Source organism: Telmatherina bonti (genome assembly GCF_933228915.1).
Source record: "Telmatherina bonti genome assembly, chromosome: 20".
NCBI lineage: Eukaryota > Metazoa > Chordata > Actinopteri > Atheriniformes > Telmatherinidae > Telmatherina > Telmatherina bonti.
Genome location: NC_136618.1, coordinates 26,585,825 through 26,592,107, shown reverse-complemented (window position 1 = coordinate 26,592,107; position 6,283 = coordinate 26,585,825).

The window sequence follows — 6,283 nt, the reverse complement described above, 5'->3', positions numbered from 1 at the left end:
TCAGTTCACCATACCTATTCTAGACTAGACTACTTCCTAATCAGCTGTTCACTCATGAGTGACATATCAGAGATAAAGATCCATCCCATAATCATCAGTGATCATGCACTTGTATCATTAACCCTTAGAAGTAAAAACTGTAAGCCAGCCACTAGAAACTGGAGATTTAATACATCATTACTTACAGATTCTGAGTTTATCAGTTACTTTAAAAGAGAATGGTCCTCATATCTAGAAAACAATAACAGACCAGAAACTTCAGCGTGTGTTCTGTGGGAAGCAGGAAAAGCAGTAATGAGAGGGAAAATAATATCCTTCTCTTCCCATAAGAAAAAGAAGGAAACTTTGAGAACATCAGAATTAGAACTCAGAATTAAATCACTAGAGGAAGCTTACCATGTCTCCCCAGAAGAACACACACTGAATGATATTAGAAAAGCCAAATTTGAACTTAATGAAATAATAGATAAAAGAACACAATTCATGGTGCAAAGACTTCGATTGGACAATTTTGAACATGGTAACAAATCTGGAAAGTTCCTGGCTAACCAACTAAAGGCAAATAAGGAGAAAACAACAATTTCCTCTGTAAAAGATTCAGAAGGAAATATCAGCCATGATCCTGACATGATAAACAATACTTTCAAAGAATTTTACAAAGCATTATATTCATCACAAATAAATCCAACAGATGAGAATATTAACCAATTTCTTAGCAGCATCAATCTTCCTAAAATAAATCAGGAAAATAAAATGGCTCTAGATTCACCTATTTTGGTTCATGAGCTCCATGAAGCTCTCCATTTTATGCCAAATAATAAAGCACCAGGTCCAGATGGTTATCCAGCTGAATTCTACAAAGAATTCTGGACCACACTGGCTCCAACCTTTTACAGCATGGTATTAGAAATAAAGGAAAAGCAAAAAATACCGTCCAATATGAACTTGGCAAATATTTCAGTCCTATTAAAACCAGGAAAGGACCCTACACTCCCATCCAGTTATCGTCCAATTTCATTAATAAACGTAGATCTCAAAATAATCAGCAAAGCTCTAGCCAGAAGGATAGAAAAAATAACCCCTTCCATTATTCACGCTGATCAAACAGGCTTTATAAAAGGTAGACATTCCTACACTAACATGCGCAGATTAATTAACATAATAGATTATTCAACTCTACACAATCTGAAGTCCACAGTTATATCTTTAGATGCAGGAAAAGCATTTGACCGTGTAAACTGGAAACTTTTATTTGCAACTTTAAAAGAATTTGGGTTTGGGTCATCATTTATTGACTGGATAAAAATATTATACAATAACCCAAATGCATGTGTGAAGACTAATGACAAAACTTCTCCAAACTTCTGCTTACAGAGAGGCACCAGACAGGGCTGCCCACTTTCTCCATCACTCTTTGCCATTTTTATTGAACCCCTGGCAGCTGCCATAAGACAAAACCCAGAAATCAAAGGAATTCAAGCTAAAAATATTGAACATAAAATTAGTCTTTACGCAGATGACATTTTACTTTTCCTTCACAACTCACAAACAACACTTTCTCAAACAATCACACTAATTAATAAATTCTCTTCAATATCAGACTATTCTATTAACTGGTTAAAGACTACAGCAATGCCCATTAACTGTGACTTTAAAAACATATCTAACACCACTATACAGTCAGGAAATATTAGTTATTTAGGTATAATAATCTCTCCCAGACTAACCAAATTAATAAAGTTAAATCATGATCAGCTAATAAAAACAGTAGAGGATGACCTCTCAAGGATGAACCGCTTGCCCATATCACTTATGGGGAGGGTTTCCACTGTTAAAATGATGGTTTTACCAAAAGTTAATTACCTTTTCTCAATGGTTCCCATCAGACCATCCTCCACTTGGTTTAAATCACTAGACTCCCACATATCCAGATTTCTCTGGAAAAACAAGCCATCCCGCATTAGTCTAAAAACTTTACAACAGACCAAAGACAGAGGTGGGTTGGACCTGCCAAATTTTAATCAATATTTCTTATGTAATAGGCTGCAATGCATCTCCAAGTGGCTTAATCCAAGTTCTTTGGATGAGCCATGGCTGGATGTTGAGCAAGCATTGTGTGAGGATTTAGTCATCTCTGATTTACCATTCATCAGCTCAACTGTCAAGTCATATAAGTGTTTCAAAAGCATTAACATCAGCTCCAGTTTAACGGCTTGGTGGGAATTCCTGAAAGTAACCAAGTCTGCGCTTATTCCATGTAAGCTCACACCCATCTGGAACAATCCTGACTTCCTGCAAAACAAAAAGATGATAAACTTCCCTCAGTGGAAGAATAAAGGAGTAAAGCAGTTAGAACATATAATAGAAAATGGAAACTTTCTGTCATTTGATGCAATTTCTTCACAGTATGAATTCAGCAGTACCAAATTCTTAGAATACCACCAACTTAAATCTATTATAAGTAAGAAATACACCACTGATCAACTAAACTCACAGTTACCTATCAGGGTTGCAGAATTCTTAAATCTTAAGGCCCCAAAGCTGCTATCCAAAATATACAGATTACTATTGAAGCTAGAAGATTCCATCTCTCTCCCAACATCTAAATGGGAAGCAGACTTATCCAGCAACTTCAATCAAAATGAATGGTCACAAATCTGCTCAGACACATTCAAAATGACTAAGAATTCAAACATGCAATTAATACAATTCAGAATTCTACACAGAACTCATTATACAGGACACAGGATGTTCAAGATGGGTCTGTTACACTCACATATCTGTTCACACTGTACTAACAACATGATTGACAGCTACTACCATGCTTTATGGTCTTGTCCACCTGTCCAGAGATTCTGGCTCCAGGTATGTAAAGATCTGTCAGACTGGTTTAAATGTAATATCCCTGCAAACCCCAAATTGTGCCTATTGAGTCACTTAGGTGAAAATAACATAGGGTTTAATTTAGCAAAACCAATCCTCAGTAGCCTGTGCATTGCAAAGAAAACTATCCTTGTGAACTGGAAAAGCAAACAGAATCTGTGTATCCAGCAGTTTAGAAATCTGTTATTAGATTACATCAGCATGGAAAGGATGTCTGCCTCCTCAAAGGATCAGTCAGTTGAATTTCACTCTCTCTGGTCTCCTGTGATCAGCTCAATCACTTAGTGTAGGGGTGAGAGTGTGACCTCATCCTGCTCGGGGCTGGGGACTGGCTGGGTGGCTCAGGTGGCTATGGGTCTGGGGTGGACCCCTGGACGGGGATCTTGGCTGCTTCATTACTGGGGGGGCTAGGTTTCCAGACCTGGCGGAAGGCCTTGGGTTGATCAATGGTTGGAGTTGCCTTGCGGCGGTGGGGCGAGGTCGATGGCGGAGGCTGGATCGGCGGGTATTGGCTCCATGACGGGTGGCCGTGCCGCTGCGGGGTGGGCTGGGTGCGGGTCCTGGGCTCCGGTGCCCGGGGCTGTCCCCTGCTTCTCAGGGATGGGGGGTCGGCCCTGTCGTGGGGGGGTTGGGCTGACCTGGACCTGCCGCTGCAGTGGGGGCGGGTCCGTACCCTGGTGCCTGGCAGAGGGACCCGGGCCCAAGATAGTTGAGGATGGGTGGTGCCTGTGTGTGTATGGGGTGTGTATGGAGGAGTGTAGTGGTACATGAATGTATGGGGGGTAGGGGTGCGTGTATGTGGGAGTGTGTTGAGGCATGTATGTGTGGGGGTGTAGGGGTGGGGGTTTAGGGGAGTCCGAAAGTACATGAGTGTGTGGGGTGTAGGTGGGGTACGTATGAGGGAGTGCGGTGGTGTATATGCGGGGTGTGTATAGAGGACTGTAGTGGTACATGAAGGTATAGGGGGTGAGGGGTGTGTGTATGCGGGAGTGTGTGAGGGTGTTGGGGTGGAGGTTTAGGGGACTGTGATAGTACATGAGTGTGTGGGGTGTAGGAGGTGTGTGGTGGTTTATGGGGAGTGTAGTGGAGCATGAGTTTGTGGGGGGTAGGGTTGTGTGTAAGGGGGAGTGTGTTAGGGCTTGTAGGTGTGGGGGTGGAGGTTTTGGGGAGTGTGATAGTACATGATTGTGTGGGGGGTTGGGGGTGGTGATGAGGGAGTAGGTGATGTGTGTGTGTGTGTGTGTGGGAGGGGGTAAGGGCTTGTGTGTGGATAATCTGGTGTTAAATGCATGGAAGATAGGGGTGTGTATATAGAGGAGTATTGAGGTGCATGTGTATGGGGGGTAGTGGTCCATGTGTAGGGGGGAGTGGGGGGGTGCATGTGTATCTAGGTGTATAGGGGGGTGAAGGGTCATGATTATGAAGGGGGTAGGACTTCAGTGAGAGAAGTGGGGAGTTGTGGTGGTTTGTTCTAGGGTAGGTAGAATGGGAAGGGGTGTTTTGTGGTGGGCAGGGGGGTGAGTGGGATGTAGGGTTTTGGATGTGGACTAAACTTTTGGCCGGGTATCTGTTAGAATGGGCGTGTATGTGTATAGATGTATGTGTGGGTCTGTAGGTGTGTCTGTGTGTAGATGTGTGTGTATACCAGACTGATGGTGAGGTTGTGTGAATGTGTTGGTGTGTAAAGGAGGAGGGAATGCAACGTGTCTCTGGGTGGGGGCGTCTCCTAGGGGTGTGGGGGCGGTGGGCCCTTGGTCTGTCTCTCCTTCTGCCGCCCCTCCTCTTCCTTGCAACACAAAAAACACACACTGACAACACATGGACATATTTTGGGGGGCGGGCCATGCAGTGTGCGGTGGGCGGGGCTGCTTTGGTGGTCCCGCTCCCAACATGATGTGGTTACTTCTTCCCAATTTTAATTGCAAACAACACACACTTCACAATCATTCATAAGCTGGGAGGGAGGGGGTGACAATGGGGTCCTGCCATGCCCCTATTTCCGGGGCTGTGCCGGAGAAGTTTGGGTGGGGGAGTGGTGCTGTTCAGGCGGCCTGGGTCTGGGCTGGCCTGGCAGGGGTGGGACTGCTGCTGGCCCTGGGTGGTGCTGGATCGGCTGCATGTGTGAAGTGGTGGGGGGGTGTTGACAGGGGTGGGGGGTAGTTCTGGGGCCCTGATCGGGGCCCTCCTATCCCCTGCTCCCCCGGGGGTATCTCACAGGGGAAACGTTGGGAAAGAAAGGTGAGGGCGTGCATGAGCCAATGGATGAAGTGGTGAATGAATGTTAGGGTAGATAGGGTGGTGGTGGTGGGGGGGGGGGGGGGATCAGGGTGAAAGAATTTAGGAATGGGATAGGAGGAAGGGGGGGTGTATGCAGATGGGTGGGGGTGTGTATGTGGGGTTATGTTGGTGGTACGGGGGAGTGATGGGGTGGGTGTACAATGAGGAGTGTGAATGTGGATAGAGAGGTGTAGGGAGGTATGTGTGTGTAGAGTGGGGTATGCGTGTATGGAAGAATGGGTGATTATAGAGGGAGCAGGGATGTGTGTGTGAGGGGGTGTGTGAGTATAAAGAACGGGTAGAAGAATGTGAGTTTGAGCGTGTGTCAGAGAATGGGTGGATAGGGTGTGCTTAAGGAGGAAGTGTGGATGTGTGTGGGTGGGGGTAGGTGGGTGGGTGCATGTGTGTGTGTGTGTCTGTGCGTGCGTGCGTGGAGGGTCTTGGTGCTCGGGGAGCGCTGCTGGTCCACTGGGGTGCGGCCTGGCTGCCGCTCGGTGGCGGTCTGGGGATCCCGGCCCTCCGTTGGTGTGGGCTGGGCCCTCTGCCTGCGGGGGTGGGGGGTTGCTTCCAGGCTCTTGGGGCCGTGGGACCCCCCTCTGCCGCCTCCTGGGTCGGTGCATGGCAGGCTCCGGGGTGAGGCAGTTGGGGTCTGCGCCTGGGGTTGGCTGCCGATGGCCCGGGTCTCGGGGGTACTCCTGGTGTGCCTCTTGCCTTTGTGTGGGAGGGGTCACACTGGCATGATCACCTTTTCCGGAACACGTTCCACTCTGCATGTTCTGCATGTGACACAGTCACCAAGTCGTCACGCAGTTTTATTCACTAACAGCAGCTAGTTTTAGCTTATTGTGTGAATGCTTTTAAGCATTCACACAATGAGAATTCACACAATGTGAATGCTTTTAAGCATTCACACAATAGTTTTCCTGTTTCTCTTTATTCACGTTTATTATTATTCTTCCGCCGTTTTTCGGTCGTTCACTGCTTCCGCTAGGTTCTACCAATTTCAACAAGTTTGGTATCAAAACGTTCAGCTCGTTCAGCAGAAGGGTGCTCTGAAGTTTCTACTCTGTAACTGTTTTACTTTTTCAAATATTCTACTTTTTCTACTTTTTTTCTACCATTG